Below are 24,700 nucleotides of genomic sequence, written 5' to 3'. Positions count from 1 at the left end.
ATTCGTCGACAAGGATGGGACTCGATATGGTCAGGAATGGCATTATGGCCACTGAATCAAATTCGTGCTGTTCCCATTCCACGAATCTGGGAGGGACCTAAGCTTGGCGGGTCCATAGTTCGGCGTACGGCTCTAAGTACTTCTTCCCGGCGAAGCCGTCTACCCGGCGAAGCGGGTATTCATTCTAGTATATATATAATATATATATATACGACTTGTGTCTGTGTGTGTGTGTGTCCGCGATGCACGCCCCAGGTTCTCGATGGATCTGTTTCAAATTTGGTGGGCATATTCAGGTAGACCCCGGACACAACCTGCTCGATGAGATATTTCAACACGTGCTCTCAGCGCGCAGCGCTGAACCGATTTTGATTTTTCTCTGGATCCATTCCCAGTAACTCTTCCTTATCTTCTCCAGTGTTTTCAGCGTTTATCTCCCTTCCTTCGTGTGGCGTCAATTCATACTCCCGTTTCTATTTTTAGAAGGTCACTGTCGACAAAGCTCAATCCATATTCCCGTTATACTATTTTTACTCTTCTCCAGTGTTTTGCGCGTTTATCTCCTTTCCTTCGTGCGGTGCGCCGGCAAAGTCGGCGTACACCCAGCAAAGCCGGGTCCCCGGCGCAGCCGGGTATTCGACTCGACTTTTTCCCGGCGCAGCCGTACCCGGCGAAGCGGGTATTCATCTAGTTTACATATATATATTTTTAATGCGCACTGACGGATAGACAGAAACACAAACAGACAAACAGGCAGACACACACAGACACAGACGCTCACAGACACACGTACACACACACACACACACACACACACACACACACACACACACACACACACACACACACACACACACACACACACACTTAAATATATAGAAAGGAGTGGGCATAGTACGCTTACACTCAGTAAAAACTCAAGCCGCTTACGTGAGCTTACCGATCTAATCCAAAACTAATCTGCATTAAACGCAAACTCCGGAAAAAAAACACGCGTTGAATGAATAGAGCTGCCTCCTTACATCACTGTCCTTAAATACAAAGAAACTGAAATCGATATAACACAAGCCAACGCATAACTACAGAAAGGTAAATATGCGCCGAAATGGCTGCAATCTACTGGCCGTATAAAATTTCATCTCACACGGCATCACTGCAGAGCGCCTAGAACTGTACCCACGGAATATGCGCGATATAAGACTCATTGATTGATTGATTGATTGAGAACCATACAGGCAGCTTTTAGAGTGAGGTCAGTAGACTGAGACAGGCAAAACCTCTTTGTTGTAATTATGATGTAAGATATGAGTAGTTTTTAAGTGTTATTTATAAATATTAGTACTAATTACTATGATCACAATGTTTGTAATTGTTACTTTTGGTCCACTCTCTTGACAGTGTTTAAATCAGGTCGTAAGGTACATCAAATATGCATTTTCGAATTCGGAACTGATTTTTTTAATTTTTTATTTTAATGTGGTTTTTTTAAAGAAACAATAATACATTGTACAAGCCTTTTTTTGCCGAATTAAAGAATGTTCTGTTAAAACTGCAGGACGTTTTCCAGTGCTGGTGGCAAAGCTCTGGAAGTATACCGAGTGGTAGGAATGTCAGGACCTCTGTTATCAATTATCTGTTGGAAGTTATCAGGCGTAGGAAATTAATGGCGAATCTACAGTACAATTCGTACACTCACACTACTCAGCAGTACAGCAGCACTAGCTGGTCTGTATTCCAGTACTGATCGGAGTGAATGAGAATCAGATTAAAGTGACCAACGCAGTGACCGCCACCGAATAGCCCTGAACAGTGGAACCCTCATTTAAACTCATTTTCTTTCATTTTCATTTTCATAACTGTATTGTCCCATCGCTGGGAAATTCGGGTCGCTTCCTCCCACTGGAAAGCTAGTAGCAACAGAGTCGCGCTACCCAGGTGTATGTGTGTTTAGGTGTAACCAGCCACCTGCATTTATGGCAGAATGACCGAGGTCTTTTACGTGCCACCGACTGTGGTAACACGGGGGTGGAACATGGATACCGTCTCTGAGTCTGCACATAAAGTTGACCCGTGACCGTCCCGGGCCCGGATTCAGTCGAATCTGTTACTGTTAGCCTAGAATCACAAGTCCAGTGCTCTACCAACTGAGCTACCGGGCCCCCGATTACCCCCAATTTAAGAATTACCCACCTTATAAGATCTTGCTTTTTCAGATTTTCTTTTCACAACGTCTATTAATGTACGTTTATTTTAAGACTCCCTCCTTATCAACACCGGATTTGTGCAGATTGTGTTAGCCCTGCACTTTTCTTTCTTTATTTATTTGGTGTTTAACGTCGTTTTCAACCACGAAGGTTATATCGCGACGGGGGAAGGGGGGAGATGGGATAGAGCCACTTGTCAGTTGTTTTTTGTTCACAAAAGCACTAATCAAAAAATTGCTCCAGGGGCTTGCAACGTACTTACAATATATGACCTTACTGGGAGAATGCAAGTTTCCAGTACAAAGGACTCAAAGTCCTGCACTGAGCGTGTTCCACTGTGTGTGTTACTAATAGCTTATTACTAAACTGATCGGTCAAGTTGTTCAAGGACTGAACTGACCTTGTATAATCTCCAACTACCGTCCTACTCGTGTCCTGAAACCGTAATATAATCATTCTACATACGTGAAATATATCACCCACGACATTACAATGCCATTTGATACCAGTTTGGTGCACCATGTCAGTGACGACTTTGACCAATCAGGACTGCCGGCTCATGTTGATATCTATTTCCTTGACATGTCTGTTATCATGTTTGTTGTATGTTTATCAGGGTTTGCTAGAGTGTGATAGGGTTCGTGTCCGTCAGTGCAGATGTTAGTTTCTTTGTTAGTCCTGTGTTGACAACTCTTCGACAAGCGCTTGGAACTGTACCCACGGAATACGCGCTATATATAAGCTTCATATTGATTGATTGATTTGCTAACAGTCGGGATATTAGAAATAGCTCATAATCTCCACCTGTGACATAACAATACCATATCTTCAAATGTGTGTGCATGATGCAACTGAGGTCAAGGGGACAAACTCTGACTGACCCAGCCTGGCAGTACATGGTGACCTTGCAAGTAATTGTCCACTCCTGAGAATGATGACGAAATCACCGACACAGATTTCAAGTCAATCTCGAACCAATTTGTCCTTTCTTCTCAAGGCACAGTAAGGATTTACAGAACTTACACGTCATGTTATCTCTTGCACTTTATATTTTTGGTATGTGTCCAAGTAGGGGGTAGATGATCCTATCCTAAGTAAAAACCTAGGCAGATTCAAAAAGAGAGAGAGACACACACACACACACACACACACACTCCCACACACACACACACAATACTGACACACACACACATACACACACACAAGTCGCACACTGACACACAACACACACACACACACAGACACACACACACACTCACACACACATTGACACATACACACGCACACGCACACACATACTGACACACACACACACACATATACTGACACACACACACACTCAGACACACACACACACACACACACAGGCAGGGAAAGCCCGTGCCTTTATGAAGCGAATGTCGGTCACTGCAGTGATCTCCCCCTTTCAGCTCTCCCCCACCTCTCAGTGTGCGAAAGTCAGTCTGCCCTGACTGTGACCTTGATTCAGCGAACCTCGCACATCAACAATGCCCAAACACACCGTCACACGCACACTAGACTCGGTGTGCGATCCACAACGTCTTGGTCACTGGGAAGAAAACATTAGTTGGAGAGAAAAACTTCTTTGCGTCTCTTTTATCTCTTTTTTTCTTTTCTTTTTTTTTCTTTCTTTTTTCAAATTAGAGACTATTGCAATCCACATGAGCTTGTATCAAAGCACTGGTCGATCGAAGTACGCTTTACACTTTTATCCTTACTGCAGTACAGATTACACATTCTTGGTCACTTTTATCCTTACTGCAGTACAGATTACACATTCTTGGTCACTTTTATCCTTACTGCAGTACAGATTACACATTCTTGGTCACTTTTATCCTTACTGCAGTACAGATTACACATTCTTGGTCACTTTTATCCTTACTGCAGTACAGATTACACATTCTTGGTCACTTTTATCCTTACTGCAGTACAGATTACACATTCTTGGTCACTTTTATCCTTACTGCAGTACAGATTACACATTCTTGGTCACTTATATCCTCACTGCAGTACAGATTACACATTCTTGGTTTGCAATCAGAGTTTATAAGTCCTAGGAAAATAGTATATACATAATTGATATTCTTGAATCTTGAGCGGATCATGAGAAGGGCAGGCTCTGAGATTCTCATTGTCAGTTATTGCTGAATTTCCATTTCCAGTGCGAGTTTCGGCATTTAGTCTGTTCTGTCAGTAATGCGTGATCACGACTTTCGCATTATTAAACAAAAGTGCGTTTTTCTTCTTCTTCTCAAGTTCTCCTACTTCTTGTTCTTACGACTGTAAAGCATAATGATAGGGGAGTGGAGTTTAGGGCAAGTCGACATACTTCTTTCTTGTTCAGTGCAGCTGAACCCGCATGGCTCACTTCCAACGACATGCATATCAACTTGTTCCTCAGTCATTCTTTTTGCATGCCCAGCTCCATGATCATATTACTCTCTCTCTCTCTCTCTCTCTCTCTCTCTCTCTCTCTCTCTCTCTCTCTCTCTCTTTCACACACACACACACACACACACACACACACACACACATTTTCATATAGAGAGAGGGAGAGAGAAAGTACGAAGAAGATGCAGATGAAATGAACAGCACTGAAAAAATTAATTTCACCTGCATTCCGGACATATCCCTGACACGCCGGGGCAGACAGAATCACACATTATTATCTGCAACGACTTGTCGTTCACTAGCATTCCACAAATCTGCGAACAACAACACACACACTCACACACTAAAACCACAACCACAACAGCGGAACAGCAGGAACTTAGAGCTTCCCCACGATTTGCACTGAGTTTACAAACAACCACAGATTGTTAGAGGGGATCTCCCTCTCTACGGTCTCTCTACGGTCTCTCTAAGGTCTTTGATTCAACTAAGCTACGCCCCAATAAATCATAGACAACTTTCGTAACAACTCACTTGCATGTTTTTGACGTGTTCAACATCTCCACAGTCAGTAGAACGAGCAAAATCAGTCACAAGCTCTAAAATAGTCCTCAGGTCCAGCGGTGAGCTTACTGTGGATGAAAGATTCAAATCGACACCACAAAAACTAGACTCGTTTGGAAGGACTAAACGCAAATTCCGCGTGGAGGGGCGCAGCAGATTGTAAAGTGTGTGAAACTGGCAAGTTGCTAGCCTACTATTCAACAAACCACGCACGCTGCCGTTGGGTGGTGTGGGCGACCACAGGCGCCTTGCAGGAAAATGGGTCAGTTGTGCGTACCGTGTCATTTTTACACTACTAGGTTCATGTGTTTTATACGCGATTCGGTGTGGCAGTGTTGATGTGTTTTGTTATTATGTGCCTGAATATGTAAATTTATGAGTGTGTGTGTGTGTGTGCGTATATGTGTGTGTGTGTGTGTGTGTGTGTGTGTGTGTCAGTGGGTGTGTGTCTATGTGTCATAGTGTAGTGTGTGTGTACACGGCCGTGTGTGTGTGTGTGTGTGTGTGTGTCCGTGTGAGGCCGTGTGTGGCCGCGAGTGTGTGTTGCCGTGTGTGTGTTCTTTCTTTCTTTATTTATTTGGTGTTTAACGTCGCCGTGTGTGTGTCGGTGTGAGCCGAGAGAGCGCAAGAGAAGGGGGAGACTGAGAGAGAAAGAGACTGATCGAAACGTGACTGGATGGAGAGACACTGACAATGAGAGAGGTAAAGCCAAGCGAGATAGATTGAGAGAGAACAAATGAACGAACGAACGATCTTTATTACTCAAGGATGGAGATTTTAGGCTAACGCCTTGTCTTACAATGATCTGCCCATCCTAAAATTAAGACATAATGATAAATATGGAGATTTAGAGAGAGTGAGAGAGAGACAGAGAGAGACTGAGAGAGAGAGAGAGACTAGAGAGAGAGAGAGAGAGAGAGAGAGAGAGAGAGAGAGAGAGAGAGAGAGAGAGAGAGAGAGAGAGAGAGAGAGAGAGAGAGAGAGACTGAGACTGAGAGGTCAAATCAAATCAAATCAAATTTTATTTTTCGAGGGTTGTGGCATAAGCAATACAACGAGCTTTTTTTCAACCAGCCCTCGCCCAGAGAGAGAGAGAGAGACTTAGACTTAGACTTAGAACATTTTATTCACATAAAGGGTAGACATTTTAGGCCATGGGCTTAATCTTACAATGTGCCCTTTACATTCACACAAACACATATTCACGCGTGCGCCCGACTAGAATCATAGAAACATCAACATACAGTAATAATAAATGAGAAAAGTAGTAGAAAATACATGAATGGAACATCAATAAAGCAATTACAGAATGGAACATTAATTACGCAATCACACTTGCGCACTCACACGCAGACGCACAAGGAGGAACACATATAGTACTAATAATAATATACACACAACTAAGTGCCATTCAACAAGCACACAGTGAGCCTACCAAGACAGGTAGATTTAGCATTATGTAGGCATGCAGCAGTCAATATTTCAGAGTAATAAAATAATTATAATTAACAAAGCTAGAGAGAGAGAGAGAGAGAGAGAGAGAGAGAGAGAGAGAGAGAGAGAGAGAGAGAGAGAGAGAGAGAGAAAGAGAGAGAGAGAGAGACAGAGAGACAGAGACAGACAGACAGACAGACACAGACAGAGAGATAGAGAGAGATTGACAGACAAACAGACAGAGCACAGGCACAGGAAAAACTGCGTTGTGCGTACCGTGTGCTGCAAATCTATGTACTGTACGCACGTTACAGGACTCACACGACGCAGGGCTGCTGTTTTTTTTCCTGTGCCTGTGTGTGACCGTGTGTGCATCAGAGAGACCAGCGTGTCAGCGCGTGAACCCAGAAACGTGTCAGCAAGGTCGGGGTGCAGCTCAAAAGGCTACTGACTGAAAGATTTCGCGGCATATCAGTGCAGGCGCTTGATGGTATCGATATTTGTTTAAATAAAATTCTTAAGACGTTTTCACAGTACTGATATTTACAGTGCGATTTACTCAAAGCGAAATAAACTATGAAAGCTTAAACACACACACAAACACACACACACCGTGCTACACACACACACACACACACACACACACGTGACACACACACACACCGTCCACACACGTGACACACACTCACACACGTCACACACACTGACACACACACAACACAGTGACACACACACTAACACACACAAACGTGGCACACACACACACACGCACACACACGCATGCACACACTCACACACACACTGACACGCGCCCGCACACTCACACTGACACACACACACACACACAATCACACACACACAATCACACACACCTGACAGGGGCATAAAGCCAACAGCTTGCTGACATGTCTGGTCCACGGACATGACCAACCGGCAGTTATACCAGAGACATACATTCTATGTCTCTGGTTATACGAAGCCTACACTGAAGAAAAGAAAACCTGTGAATCCTAACCTTCTTTTTTTTGCGCTGAGATGAAAAGCTTAACTCAAAAAGAACACAAAAGTGTAAAAGATATTTTATCGAGTGAAAAACTGAAGACAAAAACGCAAAGAAACGAACTAAAAAAAGGGGGGAAAATTGAGATATAATATTTGAAAAAGAAACATGCAAACAAATCAAAAGAACACTGACTGTAATACACACACACGCACAAACAACGCAAGAAAAACGATCCATATTATCTCTTAATCAGTCAAGCGCGAAAATTGCTGTTTCTATGCCAGTGCCTTAATATTGTATCTTATTGTTTTTAATCTTTTTTTTCCTTCTAAATTTTGTACATTTTCCGATTCATTTGCTCAGACAACTTAAATAACTGGCACGGCATCGCTTCGTTTCTAAAACATACCTGAACTTGACACAAGCCAAACAGATAGCAGGTAAACACGGTCATACACGTAAAAACTTTGAACGACGAAGAAGAAGAGAAACAAGAAATTCCTCCGAGGTAGGAAAAACACCCCCGTCAAAGGGAAATAACCTTCTCAGTTGGTGGCAGTGACTGAGTGAGAATGGTTATTTCCCTTTGACCTTTAAGATGTCCCTCTATAAGTCCTTGTATAATTTTAATCCACCAATAACTCCCTAACCGTGTGTTTGACTGGTCCCAATTTTTGTAAGGACCGTCTCATGAATGTATAGAACCTGTTCACCAAGTTTGGTGACGATCGGTCCGTTCATTCTTGAGATCTATATGCGAACACAAACAAACAAACACATGGACCGAATCCTATACACACCCCTATACCGGGGGTGTAACAACAAAAATCAACAGTTTGACTGCGCGCAGAGTAAGAACTTGTTTATATTACATACATTAATTTCTTATAAAGAAACTAATTCATCAAATAACAATTCCTGATCTGAGATAGCCTAAGCAGAACACAGTAATCCAAACCGTTCATCCAATAAATTAATTAAACGTTCCAACAACACACCTTTCTTGTTTTTTTTATAAACTGTAAAACCGTGTTTTCATTTAACACTGTTTACACTGAGATGTGAACGGGAAACGGAGAAACGGGAAAACGGTGTCACGAACTGAAACCTCTGCTGAAAAATCCTTCTCATTGCGGTCAATGCGCATGCGCCAATCTTGGACTTCACTGAACTGAAAATGCGACCCTTTGACCGAACGAACCATGGGTTAGGCGTTAGGGTTAGGGTTAGGATTAGAGTAAGGGTTAGGGTAAGGCCGTTAGGGTTAGGGTTAGGCCGGTTGTTCACGACCTGATTAATCTCCCCATGTTAGCGCATGCGCATTGACCGCATTGCCGAGAGGGCATGATTGTTCAGGCAGAGCCCAAGTTTTCAGTTCGTGACAACGGTCAACCGGGAGTACACCGTCTCAGTGGATGAACTTCAATGAAATCCACCGCTTTGATTAACACCAGTGTAATCAGCGTAAAGACATTCAGAAAATGACACTAGCCAGTAAGTTTAAGCTTGCTTGGATCAGTGCCTGGACTACTGGCCCACAACAACAAGGTTCACACTGGGCCTTTCAAAAGCAAGGCATACTGTATACGGGCGAACTTCAAAAGGTCACCGAGAATCAAATTGGCACGGTCTCTTAGAGAAACTGACAAGGCGCACAAGAAGAAAGTGATAAATTGAGATCTGCTCAAATGTTGCTGTGCGTGTATCTAATGTGTTATAATGCGAACGTGCTCGAGCAAACACACAATAAAAAGAAACAAAAAAAGTATTAGGTTGGGGGCGGAGAGAAAGAGAGACTGGGAAAACAGGTTTGCTGATGTAGTTGTCTTTGGCACGTTCCTTTCCCTTGAATATACGGGATCAGCTCGTTACTCCCCCGGCTCGTTACTCCCCCGGCTCGTTACTCCCCCTTAGGGTTAGCCGGGGTTTGGGTTAGGGTTAGGGCGGTTAGTAACAAGCCGGGGGACTCGGTAACGATACGGAGTAACGAGGTGCTCCCTAATATACCGTGTTACTGTGAATATGGATAATGGGGAATATGTTGATTCCTCTAAATTTTCGGGAGAAAAATACTCAAACCCATGAGAATTTAAAATTGAAAACCGTAGCTATGCTAACTGTCTATTTCTGTCCCCAGTACTATGGTGACTATTTGGGACATGATTTGTTGATACGATAAATAGACTCAAGACTCAAAAGTTTACTGTCCTTGTCACAGTAAAAACAAGGAAAATTGCCATGCAGCGTCAGGCAATCACAGACATAAAATACATCACATTTACTAAGAATTAAGGATTGCACTTAAAACTAAGAACACTAAACCGTATCACATTTACCATAGACCTATATTAGAAATATAGGTCCTTGCATTTACTAAGAATTTAGAGTTGCACTAAAACACATAAAAAATACACACACACACACACGCGCGCGCACATACACACTCTCTCTCGCTCTCTCGCCCTCTCTCTCTATCTTAGTTAAACTTAAAACCAATAAAATATCCTCAGATTAAGTGCGTATAAAAACACACTAGCATGATATAAAAGTTCATGAATAAATAACACATGAGCGCGTATCAAGACCAAGAGCATCCTTTGAACTCGCACGGCACGCACACACACACAATATTTGGAAATCAAATGTGTACCCGTTATATAGTGAGTTTTTGTTATCCTTCAAAGCAAATGATAGCATTAAGCGACAAGACTTTTCCTTGGAAATAGCGTGTTAGCCTGTCGCGCATGAACAAAATCTTACTGTGAAAGTTTAGGGTCAGCTGTCAGCTGTTTACTATACGGATGTGAGGTATGGGGTTTTGGTTCCTGTGAACTTGCTACTAAACTTCAATTGCGTTTTTATAAAATTGTTTTCAAACTAAAAAAATCAACTCCAAATGCTATGATATTTGGTGAATTTGGAAGATATCCACTATAGATGTTAATATGAAATGTAGAATGCTTTGCTATTGGTATAAACTGATTAGTCCTATTCATAAAAATAAATGTTCAAGTATTGTGTATTGCTTTACTTATAAATTGTATACATATCAACAAGATGATTGAATCTAATTATTTATGTTATATTGAAAAAAACTTAAATGAAATTGGTCTCTCTGGCCTTTGGACTTTTCAAGAAAATGTTCAATACTCAAGCGCATGGTTTAAAAGGAAAGTAAAAAGAAGCTTGTATGACCAGTATATCCATAAATGGTTTACAGAAATTGAAACAAAAAATATGTTTTGGAACTATCGAATGTTTAAAGATATTTTTGCATGTGAAGAATATGTTGTTTGCTACTAAGGAAAAGAAATTGCTAAAGAATATTTTGGACTTTATTAATAGAATTTGTAACAGTTTTTCATATATTTTTTAGTTTTTTTATTTACACACACACACACACACACACACACACACACACACACACACACACATATATATATATATATATATATATATATAAACACACACCCACACACACACACACACACACACACACACAGAGTCTTATTCAACAAGTACTCCTTTATTCTTGCATTAAGTCTAGATTACAAAGACCGAGATTTCAAACACGAAACAAAACTAGAAGAAAAATTGGTCTCTCTGGCCTTTGGACTTTTCAAGAAAATGTTCAATACTCAAGCGCATGGTTTAAAAGTAAAGTAAAAAGAAGCTTGTATGACCAGTATATCCATAAATGGTTTACAGAAATTGAAACAAAAAATATGTTTTGGAACTATCGAATGTTTAAAGATATTTTTGCATGTGAAGAATATGTCACACACCTGCCATATCAGCAATGTGTTTCAATGATGAAGTTTAGAACATTAAACAACAATTTGCCTGTACAGAAAGAACGATGTCTTAACATCCCGAGGTCAGAAAGAACTTGCACCAAATGTATAAGACATAGGTGATGAATTCCATTATTTATTTGTCTGTGATTTTTTCAAAGAAGAAAGAGCTGAGTTGTTACCACCTTACTATTGGAAAAAACCTAATGCACTTAAATTTAAAAAGTTGTTTGCTACTAAGGAAAAGAAATTGCTAAAGAATATTTTGGACTTTATTAATAGAATTTGTAACAGTTTTTCATATATTTTTTAGTTTTTTTATTTACACACACACACACACACACACACACACACACACACATATATATATATAAACACACACCCACACACACACACACACACACACACACAGAGTCTTATTCAACAAGTACTCCTTTATTCTTGCATTAAGTCTAGATTACAAAGACCCGAGATTTCAAACACGAAACAAAACTAGAAGAAAAATTACTGCATCTGTGAAAAGTTGAATGGTAAAGAGAAAAATTAATATGCGAGTTCAACTAATTATTCCAAACTTAAAACATTTTCTTTTGCAATTACTTCTAAACATGTTGCTACAATAACATCAATTAACCTGATAAAACTAACAATAAACTTAACATGAAGAAAAAAAACCACTGACTCTAATTTTCTTCAAAAATGAGTAAAAATTACCTACACATGTGATTGACGGGAAATCTGTATGTATATTATTTAGCATCTGTGGTCTCAGAGTACATGTAGTTTAAAGGCACAGTGAGCCTCCCATAAACCATCACAGACACTGTCAGGCTTTTACACACAGTACAAACACCCTTTCATTTAAACACTCACCGCTTGAGAACATCCTACGTGCCCTTCGTAAAGAGCAAGCAATTTTCAAAGAATTTATTTTTGCGTGGTTTATTTTACCCCTGAGCCATCGTGAACCAGTGTGATCCAGTTTTCTTTTTTTCACAATTTAGTTGTCAGTTTGTGATTTCAATGCGACTCGCTGTAAGCTTATCTGCAATAGCACATTATTGTGTACCTCTGAATCTAGCAACAAACGGCTAAGCGGTGGCGGTTGACCGTTCAGAGGAACTGGCGCTATGCAGAACCGTCGTCTGCTACGAGAAAGACGTTTTGCGTGACACGTTTCCGGGCTTTTCTTTTTTCAAACTTTCAAAACTTCGAATTGTACTGATCTTGTCTTGATGAAAAAAGATTTCTTGTATGATTTAAGAATGTTTGTGTAACAAGCTGTCATTTCAGTTATTATTTAGATTTTAAAAGTTAGGTCTAGCGCCGCTCGATTGTGATACTGAACAATCCGGCTGGCCACGTAAAAATTAATTCTTTGAAAATTGCTCGCTCTTTACGTAGGGGACCTTGGATGTTCTTAAGCGGTGAGTGTTTAAATGAAAGGGTGTTTGTACTGTGTGTAAAAGCCTGACAGTATCTGTGATGGTTTACGGGGGGCTTACTGTGCCTTTAACCAATATTAAAAACACAAAAATTGTGTTCTCTTTATACAGTTAAAGAAAATATTTTCAAACAGGTATGCAAAGAAACATAGACGCAGTGTACACATCAACACACACATATAATTATATGCACGAAAGCATGGAAATACCGACATATATCCTGTCACACACAGGAGCAGGCTCACACAAACACAAATGCTGGACAAACAAAAGAACAAAGCATACACACACACACACACACACAAACACGCGCGCGTGCACACAAGCACGCACGCACACTGGGGATAAAACAAAACATCCTGCAACAAATCGATTTACACACTGTCGCTTTCTTTAACAAAAATAATGCCCATGCAAATAAAAGTGTGCCATGCAAATAAAAGTGTGGTGTGTGTGTGTGTGTGTGTGTGTGTGTGTGTGTGTGTGTGTGTGTGTGTGTGTGTGTGCATGCGTTTGTATGTGTGTGTGCGAGCAGACGTTCTATCTGAATAGAAAACGATTGGTATTTTTGGCATTTGTACCTCACCAGCTGTCAAACTGCAAGGATAAGTCAATGGTAATCACGCACGCAGATGCAGTTTTCCGTTAACTTTAAATGTAGAAGTGAGAGAGAACGAACGAACGAACGAACTTTATTACTCAAGGATGGAGATTTTAGGCTCACGCCTAGTCTTACAATCTGTCGATGCTAAACTAAGACATAAAAATAAAGACAATAAAAGGACAATTGTCAATTGCAATCATACAGTATTACTAATAACAACATTACCTATACGAATACATAATGCATGATAGAGAGAGAGAGAGAGAGAGAGAGAGAGAGAGAGAGAGAGAGAGAGAGAGAGAGAGAGAGAGAGAGAGAGTGTGTGTGTGTGTGTGTGTGTGTGTGCATGCGCACGTGTGTGCCCCTGAGTGCTTGTGTGTGTGCATGTGTGTGTGTGTGTTAGGTTTTGTGCTTGTGTGTGTATTTAATGAGTGTGCATGTTGGGTTGTCTGTGCGTGTTTACAGAAAAGTTGGGAGTGACGAATGCCTTCAACTGTCCTTCATGATGTACTTTTTGAAATTGTGTTCTTAAACATTATATTGAGCCTTAAGAAATCACATTTTACATGTATCATGAGTTTTATAAATGCAAAGTGCACAAAAATGTATATTCTCAGAAGGAAACACCCTCAAATATGAAAGGAGTGGACAAGTAAAATGAATACATATACACATTCAATCAACACTCGTCGAAAACCCACAGCACTCACAATTTACTGAATTGACTGAAAGGCACAGTGCAGCTCACAGCCTTCGTTTTGCGTTTTTGTTGCAGCTGAGTGCATTTACAGTTCAAAAATCCTCCTATGGTAGTAAAACAAACCCAAAACTACCCAACGACGACATCTGTGAAGCTCGACAGTTTCTTGTTCACGCGAGTGCATAAATTAACCTAGTTATTACGTGGTGTTTGGTCGGAGTTCGATTCAACTGAGTGATTCCGGCCTCCATTTTGTCAGTTTTACACAAACTCATGATGATGTCTGACATAGTTTGCTAGTGACGTGTCTTTTTGTGCATGATGTGGTGATCTACCTGATCTAATTTTAGATCCAAAAATAGGTCAAGACCAGCCGGGTCCGAGTACGAAATTAATTCGTAAAAAAATCGCAGTTCTTGATTCTTTGGGTGCAAGTCAATGAAACTTGGTAGTTCTTCTAACGGATAGCTGCCTGAGGTATGATTAAAAGCCCCAGGGGCTCCGTGCACCTGGATTTAACAAGTTCAGTACCTTTCAATATAAACTTGATTGATTTTGTGGAATGGGAAAAGCTCTGAAAATGACAAATACATTAACAAATACATACACAGACTATTATTACTTTATCCTGACCATTTGTTCACAACCATACAAAAAACAGAAGGCTCTCGCAACTGAAGAAAACAATGGGAATACAATTACAAAAACATTCAAATAAAGAGGTCCGACAATGAATCATTAATGAAATTGAAAACTCAAAAATTGACTCAAAATATTGCTACAACAGAAGAGGTTTTAATGAGCAGTGTGTTTGAGAGGAAAGGGTTGTTGTTATTGTTGTTGACATTATTGTTTGTTTATTTGTTGCTTAACGTCCAGCCGACTACGCAGAGCCATATCAGGACGAGGAAGGGGGGGATGAAGGGGGCCACTTGTCAAACGATTCCTGTTTACAAATGCACTAACCCATTACTTGTGTCCCAGCAGGCTTTAGTAAAACTAAATTAATACCTACTGGAAGATTACCAGTTTCCAGTATGTTAAAATAGGCTTAACCTATCTACTGCTGGACTTACATCAGAACACTAACAGATTAAACTATACATGAATCGCGAGACAAGCGGCAAGAGAAGAGATTTTTGGAAAAAATACAGGTGAATGAGCAAGAAGGCAGAAAAAAGAAAAGAATTCATGAAGAAAAAGAGAGCATGACAGGAAAGAGGAACCAAAAATCTACCTAACAGCAAACTAGAAAGCTCCTGCGGTTCCAAAAACAGGAGGGGCCTTTAATTTCATAACCGCAGTGCCCCACTGCGGGAGTTGACATTATTAAGCAACAACAACAACAACAACAACAACAACAACAACAACAACAACAACAACAACAACAACAACAACAACAACAACAAGTAAACAAAACTTGACTAAATCTAAAAGGAACACAGATATTAAAAATGTATCAAAACCTGAGATTGTCTTCTTCTTTTCTTTGCTTTTGCTAAGTGATTTTCTCACACAAAAGCAACTACAGTCGTGTTTTCCAATTAGCATAAGATACAAAAAAATTTAAAAAAACATATAGAAGATATCAATAAATGAATCAGTCAAATATTCTGTCTTTCTCTTTTTAAGAGGAATTTAGATCATACAAAATCTGATACAAGATTTTTCGTGCAAAAACTAGTTTGCTTAGTTTCAAAATTACTAGCAGTTCTACTAATGCCACACACATTACTGCTTATGATTAGAAAGAATGGTTATGACCTAAAAGACACACACAAAACACAAAAAACAATTGTTATAGATCGAGGGATGTCTTTCTTTCTTTATTTGGTGTTTAACGTCGTTTTCAACCACGAAGGTTATATCGCGACGACGGGGAAAGGGGGGAGATGGGATAGAGCCACTTAACAATTGTTTTTTGTTCACAAAAGCACTAATCAAAAATTTGCTCCAGGGGCTTGCAACGTAGTACAATGTATTACCTTACTGGGAGAATGCAAGTTTCCAGTACAAAGGACTTAACATGTCTTACATACTGCTTGACTAAAATCTTTACAAAAATTGACTATATTCTATACAAGAAACACTTAACAAGGGTAAAAAGAGAAACAGAATCCGTTAGTCGCCTCTGACGACATGCTGGGGAGCATCGGGTAAATTCTTCCCCCTACCCCGCGGGGGGAATTGAAGGATGTAAAATATGCATTGTACTTGTATATATATATATATATATAAAAACATTCTGAAAATAAATGGAAACTCAAAGCTAGTAAAAACTGGCGGTCAAGGTACTGTCTGTATCAAATTCATGTAACCGCAACGAAATGAACAGGTCCTGTCCAACATACACTGAACCCACTCATTCTAAGACTAGTCCTTGGTACAACTCACACAGTCACATTTCGTCCTTACAGTAAACAGTGGAGTTGTACCTGCAAGTACTTCAGACACAGTAATACTGTACCAACAAAAAAAAGATGAACATTACATATATACATGGGGCAAAACTAAGACACAGCTGCAACCAGCTAAATCATGAAAACACAATTTCACAAATGAACAGACTTGGACAAAAAGTGAGGAAAAAAACTTGTGTTCCCTTCAAGAATGTCTGACGTCTACTTTGGCATAGCTAGCCTGAGATTGAAATTTTTTTTTCAGGTACACACTTAAGTTTTGCATTCTGAACAAGCCTTTAAACACAGTGACACACACCCACGTGTGTTGATGCACACACCTTCACCCCCAGACCCCCCCCCCCCCCCCCCCACACACACACACACACATTATAACAGAAAATTAAAGCTCCGTTTTCTTTCTTTGATCTTTGTGTGTTAGCTTTAGAGACAGCTGTGTTAAAATACTGAAACAATAGAAAACATTACTGGCTGTGTTAAAACACTGGACATTAATTCAACTGTGCGAGAGAAAAGTTTCAGTTGCATTCACGATTAAAGCTGATGAAATCATTCTCTGAGATTACTTTCTCTGTTCGCGCATAAAAACAAACAAACAGAAAGATCCCTTATCAAGTGACAGAGAGAAAAACAAAAATAAAAAATAACGAAGTCGTCGCAGATTTGCTCAACACTGGCTCCTCATTCTCACTCCCTCCCCTACCAAAAACAAAACAAACGAGAGGCGAAGCCTTCAAGGCTCACGTAAGAAATCGACAAACAGTAACACAAACTCAATCACTCCGTCACACATACACACACACAGTAAGCATAGGTGACACGGTGCAAGAGTGCGAGACACTAGATCTAGATCTGTCTGTCTGTAGCCTACTTACGGGGACACGACTGCCACATGGCCAGATCGACACTGCGCTTTCGACAGCGCTTCCTCACGCAGACACTGGAAGCACGCTGTGCAGATTAACCTGTAGGACATCTCCTTTGGTATCTTCTTTATCTATTTTTCTGGAGCTACGAAACCGAACAATGTGAAATCATGAGTCGTCTTCTCCGAATCGGCGAACTGCAGCTCGGTGATAACTGTATCTATATCACAATCCTTCACACGATCTGACCTTACCTTTGACCCCTGACCTGGTCTACATACCACACACGACACAAACCAGTCACCTGTTTTTACCCCCCCGCCCCAAACCCCCCACCAGCCGTTTTCTTTGGATACACACTTTAACTACATACGTGCCGACGAAATGTTGATCATTGCTTCAATACTTTGAAGCTGTTGCTTGAATAATAACCAGGTAAAATTAGTATTTCGGTGTTCAGTCAAATGTTAAAGTTTCTACCACAGACATACATACATACGCACACACGCACGCACGCACAGACAGACAAAAGTTAGCATCGCATAGGCTACACTTACGTGAGCCAAAAACAACAACGACACAGAAACATGAGTCTACACAAACATACTTGGCTGCACAAAACCAAACCAATTTATGATTTCACAAGCAAACCAAAAATCATACCACACAAAAGTAAAAGAAACAGAGCCAGAGAGAGTGGGAAATAAACTCCAAAAAACTTAACAATGAAAAATGTGCATAAAAATGGTAAATTATACTGCTGAAGACAGGATCAGGATGCAATATCACACAACACAAGAATTCTCCACAACTAAAGAAAATGTGCTGCTAATGTGTGCAGTAATTGTTTCAAAGTTTGCTGCTATTGTTTCTGTTATGTGCATGCACATGCATTTTTTCATGATGCATTTTTTGTGTAAGCAAGATTCTTCTTTTTTTCTTTTTCTTTTTTCATTCCTTTCAATGTCCCTGGTTCAAAATCAAGCATACAGGCACAAATTTTATCATAAACGTGTACACTTCTTTCGACCTCATTATTTAAAAAAACAAGCATACTGACACAAAACCTGTCATCAAATCATCTCTTATTATGCAATCAAATATTCACTACATGTTACAAATCACACAGTGTAAAGCAACTCATGTACAGAAGTGTATGAAAATTTAAAAAAAATTGATCTGTTCACATCATAATTGCATACATAAATGGTTTGGTTACTTGTACAACTCAACTATCACAAAACAAACTGTACAAAGATGAGTACACAAGAATATAAGTACGACCTGTAAAGTGAAGAGGTCTGATTAACAAAAATCTAGAGTGAATAAAAGCACACACAAAAATGTTTACTCAAAAAAGTGTAAAAAAAAAAGAAACTATACAAAAAGAGATACAAGTACACTTCAAAAGTGAACATACACACAGACAAGGGACAAGCTAGAATACAGAGTACACAAAATAGTGTAAAATGCTTTGAGAGATAACTATTAAAATAAATGCTCATCTAATCTTAAAACTTTAAACGCAGGTCTAACATCAAACCTGGTCCATCCCTACACATCTCGAGCAACCATTCAATATTACAGAAAGCGGATCCTAGATCTAATACAGTCGAACCTGTCTGAACAGACCACCCAAAGGACTGAGCAAAAGTGGTCTCTTTAGACAGGTGGTCTCTTTAGACAGTTGCTTTATATAGTCGTAAAAACCCTTGGGGATACTTTGAGGTGGTCTCCTTAGACAGGTGGTCTCCTTAGACAGGTGGTCTCTTTAGACAGTTGATTTATATTGTCGTAAAAACCCTTGGGGATACTTTGAGGTGGTCTCCTTAGACAGGTGGTCTTAAGGGCAGGTTCGACTGTACTGCTAACTGTAACAGAAATGGCAGTACAGAAGGACCCCCCTTTTAAGACCCCCCCCCCCCCCCCCCCCCCCCAATTTAAGACTCCCTCCCTTTTAAGACCATGTTTTCTCAGACTTTTTGGAGGTCTTAAAAGGGGGGTTCCACTGTAGCATGTTTCACAACCACACAGCAGTTTCTTTCAACTCATTTCTAACTGCCACGCTTCGAATAGGGTTAATAATTTGTTTACCCACAGTTGCCACATCTAAGGGCATGAAACCCTGTTGAAAACCACCACAAAATACCAGTAAATGCTTCTTCAATTCACAAAGAGTGTTGAACCCTAAAAGGTGGATTTGGAACACGATCTTTCGACTTGAGGGCGGGGATATAGCTCAGTTGGTAGCGCGCTGGATTTGTATTCAGTTGGCCGCTGTCAGCGTGAGTTCGATCCCAGGTTCGGCGGAAATTTATTTCAGAGTCAACTTTGTGTGCAGACTCTCTTCGGTGTCCGAACCCTCCCCCCGTGTACACTACATTGGGTGTGCACGTTAAAGATCCCACGATTGACAAAAGGGTCTTTCCTGGCAAAATTGCTTAGGCACAGTTAATAATTGTCTACCTATACCCGTGTGACTTGGAATAATAGGCCGTGAAAGGTAAATATGCGCCGAAATGGCTGCAATCTACTGGCCGTATAAAATTTCATCTCACACGGCATCACTGCAGAGCGCCTAGAACTGTACCCACGGAATATGCGCGATATAAGCGTCATTGATTGATTGATTGATTGATTGATTGATCCCAGTATATCCACTGATTTAACCCTGTCAGAAAAAGGCAGTGTTTCGGCTGTTGGCAGCAACAGCAGTAAAGTATTAGAATCGCAAATATTAACTTAGCTTTTACACAACCTTTTATGTTATTGACAGCTAATAACCATCAAAATGGGATTTCACAGAAAAAAAGACAAGAAGAACAAATGTAGAGGGGGGAAAAACAAACCAAAACAAGAAATGTTACATTATCACTCAAGAAAATATTTAAGATGGACATGCACTTGTTAAGCTTTAATGCATCACTTAAATCAATCATGAAACTGATTTTCATTAAATAGTTAAATACATGTAACAAACTGAACTCATGCCTTTTACAACGTAAAACTCTCCAGTTTGTAATTTGTTCAAAACGCATTTAAATCATGGATCTTCTAATCCAAACGTTTTAAAATTGGTATGCTTTAAACAGAACACACTGCACTAGTAAAACCTAGTACAATCAGTGATAAATACAAATGCAAGCATAGTGACATAACACCTGCAAACTTGTACATGTATACATGTATTATATATAACACTATATTCAACTGTTCAGTCAATTTGGACAATAAATAGCTGTACATTACACACAAATTGTTTAGTTTAGGCCTAAAAAAAAATAGGTGTGGTTACGGTAACCCGACCTACCCTATTTTTAGGGGCCGACCCTATAACTTTTTATTACATTTGTCAAAAAAACAAAACACACACAAGAAAACGAGTGCAGAAAACGCAATGAAAGCGAAAGCGCCCGAGTCGCACACTTATTTCCCTGTCAAGTAGGTTTAATTTGTACACATTAGAAAAAAAAAGTTAAAAAAAAAAAAGTGATTGCCTACCTTCCTACCCTATTTTTTTGTGGCTATGTTACCGTAACCACACCTATTATTTTTTTTGGCCTTATCAATGATCATTCTGGATATGATTCTTGTTATGGAATGTTGTTTTTCTCCTCCTTAAACACACACACACACATACTCAATAACAGTGAAACTGAGAGAAAGTGAACTATTTCCATTCTGGTGACAATTTGCTATGGTCAGTATAACTATAAGCTAAGAAAAAGTCATAACAATCACATTGAGAGAGACTTTACATTACCTGTTATTGCTAAAGTATTGAACAGGTAAAAGAGAAGAAAAAATATGTATGTAAATCATATTAACTTACTGAGCAAAGAAAAAGTACTAATTCCCAAGTTCATTGAAGCAGCGAATGAAGGAAACTCATTTATCTTTCGTTAATGTACAGTTCCAAACATAGTTTTACTTTGGTAATTAGCACCTGAATGTTGAATCTTTCTTTGCAGGTAGCTTTTCTAAAAAGAATTTGCAGACCTGGGAACCCCTGTCTTGCACTTGGTACTATTCTCAAACAAACTTGGTGTATTTTCAGAAAAATGAGCATACTCCAAACAGCATTTGAACATCCATGATTCAAATATGCTTCACACACGTCCGTCGCACCGTTAATTAAGTTGATCAATACATTTAAAACAAATGCTCAATTCAATGTTTACTGACAATAACTGTAATCATGTGTCAAAACACTGGATCCAATCGGCTTCGGGATGCGCTTGTGAAGAAACGAAATGTAGGAATTGTTCTCGTCGTATTTTTTTTCCACTGACCGTACTGATCGTATTCTAGACAATCATGCGTACAAAACACGGCAAAATCGTATGGGTTCCCAGGTCTGAGTTTGTGTATGTATGTCTTTGCTTCACAGATGTACATACATTTATGCGATTTGAGTTCTTCGCAACTCTCTATCAACATGCACAAATGTGCACTTTTAAAAAATAAGTTCAAAAGAATATTAGCAAGCATACCATTGGCTTGTTCTTCTTCGGAAAATGAGAAATAAGTAAGGATGGCGCTCTTCATTAAGGGTACGTAAATATATTGGTGTATGGGGGTGATGATGGTGGGTTTTTTCTTTTTTTTTGTGTGGGGGGGGGGGGGGGTGTGTTAGGAGAGGACAATATCTAGAGAAGGATATGGGGGGTGAGCAAAAAAATGGCATAAGGCAAGTAGTTTGCTCACCCACACAAATGTTTGTCTTTACAACACATTCTCACAAGGCCACAAGAGTGAACAATCACAGTAGTGTTTTGCTATCCACCATAACAGCTCAAATCTGTACCCAGGCTATAATTCACAACACTTCATTTCCTCCGTACACCATCAAGACAAATTCTTCACTTCTCCCAATTTTTACACAGATTGCTTAAACACAAACCAAAAAGACATACCTAACCCATCTAATGAAAAAAGGAAAAGAAGTATTTTACATTCTATTTAGCACACAAAGAGCAAATCTAACAGTTTGTGACAGCTTCCTTCCATGGATGCAGAAGAAAAGTTTCTTTTTGCTGACTTTTTTTCTAAAAAAAAAAAAAAGAAAGATTTGAACCTACAGTATTATCCATTGTGAAATTGTTCACGGTATTACTTGAGAGCAATAATTGTATTGGTTTTATTTGTGATCCATGACCTTTTGTCAGTAAGTCCTGGTTCTCAAATAACTACTTCCAGCTGTGCTTGACATACATGTATATCTTGAATTAAATAATATAAATAAGCAAAAAGAAAGAAAAAGCTGCATGTTTCTATTATGCCAATTTAGTAATATTGATAAGAGCGAGGTGTGAAAAAAGTTCTGACCTGAGAATTGTCAAAACTGTAACTCCTATAGTTAGGAAAAAACAGCATGATATTGAAAAAATATGGTGAATTTTACAATACAGTGATAAATAAATAACAATTCTAAATATGAATTATTGAATGAGAGCAATTTCAAGCAACATTCAGTTTGTGTTCAGTTTGAAAAACTTAGGTACAGAATGTCCAAAGCAAGATGAAAGTGTCAGACCAGGCTAATTTTTTTTTTCATTTTCATTACTTTATTGTCCCATCGCTGGGAAATTCGGGTCGCTTCCTCCCAGTGGAAAGCTAGCAGCAACGGAGTCGCGCTACCCAGGTGTCTGCGTGTTTAGGTGTATTCAGCCACCTGCACTTATGGCAGAATGACCAAGGTCTTTTACGTGCCATTGTGATGACACGGGGGTGGGATATGGCTTCCGTCTCTGGGTCTGCACATTAAGTTGACCCGTGTCCGTCCCGGCCCGGATTCGAACCAGCGACCTTTCGATCACAAGTCCAGTGCTCTACCAACTGAGCTACCAAATGAGTACTGTACTGTGCTTGTGCTTTCTTGAGCAACCAGACTGACATTGCTTTTAGATTTACACATTCAATGAAAGTAGACTAGACATATTTTCTTTAAAGCCAGAGTTATGTTTTGACCGATTCATGGTAATTGATGAGGCTCAAACAGTGACAGGTAACTTTCAAACGATTATTTACTGCAATGCACTCAAACTCGCACAATTTAAAATAAAAGGTTTACCTGTTTAACACATAAATGTAGAGTACTGTCAAAACAAACGTTAAAATATACGGTGATACATGTAATGTAAACTCCTGGCAGTGATAACACTTTCTTGCTTTCTTTATTTGGTGTTTAACGTCGTTTTCAACCATTCAAGGTTATATCGCGACGGGGAAAGGGGGGAGATGGGATAGAGGAAAGGGGGGAGATGGGATAGAGCCACTTGTTAATTGTTTCTTGTTCACAAAAGCACTAATCAAAAAATTGCTCCAGGGGCTTGTTTGTTTGTTTGTTTATTTGTTGCTTAACGTCCAGCCGACTACGCAGAGCCATATCAGGACGAGGAAGGGGGGGATGAAGGGGGCCACTTGTCAAGCGATTCCTGTTTACAAATGCACTAACCCATTACTTGTGTCCCAGCAGGCTTTAGTAAAACTAAATTAATACCTACTGGAAGATTACCAGTTTCCAGTATGTTAAAATAGGCTTAACCTATCTACTGCTGGACTTACATCAGAACACTAACAGATTAAACTATACATGAATCGCAAGACAAGCGGCAAGAGAAGAGATTTTTGGAAAAAATACAGGTGAATGAGCAAGAAGGCAGAAAAAAAAATTCATGAAGAAAAAGAGAGCATGACAGGAAAGAGGAACCAAAAATCTACCTAACAGCAAACTAGAAAGCTCCTGCGGTTCCAAAAACAGGAGGGGCCTTTAATTTCATAACCGCAGTGCCCCACTGCGGGAGCTCCAGGGGCTTGCAACGTAGTACAATATATGACCTTACTGGGAGAATGCAAGTTTCCAGTACAAAGGAGTGATATTCAGCTCACAGATCATCTGTTTTGGCTTCAAAAAGCAGCTTATGTACATAATTTTGCATCTTTAAACCCTGACATGCAGGCTGACAGGAACTGAATACAGTAAAACCTGTCAAATAAGGACACCCTTGGGACCAGACAAAAGTGTCCTTATTCTGCAGGTGTCCTTATTAGACAGGTGCAAGTAAACGCGACAAAGTCAAGTTGAGAGAGAGAGAGTACTGCACATGTACATTTATAAGAAAAACAGAAGCTGTTTAGATTAAATAGAGAAACATTTAATATTGACTGTTGTAAAACAAGTTTAAAAACTTGTGATAATGCATGTTTCAGCTACTAGGTACTGCCCTGCCTTTGATCTGGCCGCACACACAG

At 39.7% G+C, this 24,700-nt stretch overlaps 1 protein-coding gene across 2 annotated transcripts in view; it reads right to left on the bottom strand.

Moving 5' to 3' along the window:
• LOC138975294 (TLC domain-containing protein 2-like) overlaps positions 1-5,371 on the bottom strand; it is a 15,535-nt gene extending 10,164 nt beyond the window's left edge. Inside the window, exon 1 of one of the 2 annotated variants that reach the window (XM_070347951.1) lies at positions 5,151-5,371. The gene's annotated coding sequence lies outside the window, so the exon portion shown is untranslated. Of the gene's footprint in view, positions 1-4,838; positions 5,089-5,150 lie in introns of those variants that run through there. The other variant, XM_070347952.1, reaches the window with a different exon arrangement.
• Between the last annotated feature and the right edge of the window lie 19,329 nt (positions 5,372-24,700).

Source organism: Littorina saxatilis, linkage group LG9 (assembly GCF_037325665.1).
Source record: "Littorina saxatilis isolate snail1 linkage group LG9, US_GU_Lsax_2.0, whole genome shotgun sequence".
Lineage (NCBI taxonomy): Eukaryota > Metazoa > Mollusca > Gastropoda > Littorinimorpha > Littorinidae > Littorina > Littorina saxatilis.
Note: the sequence above shows the minus strand (reverse complement) of the source record. Positions and strands in the feature narration are given on the sequence as shown.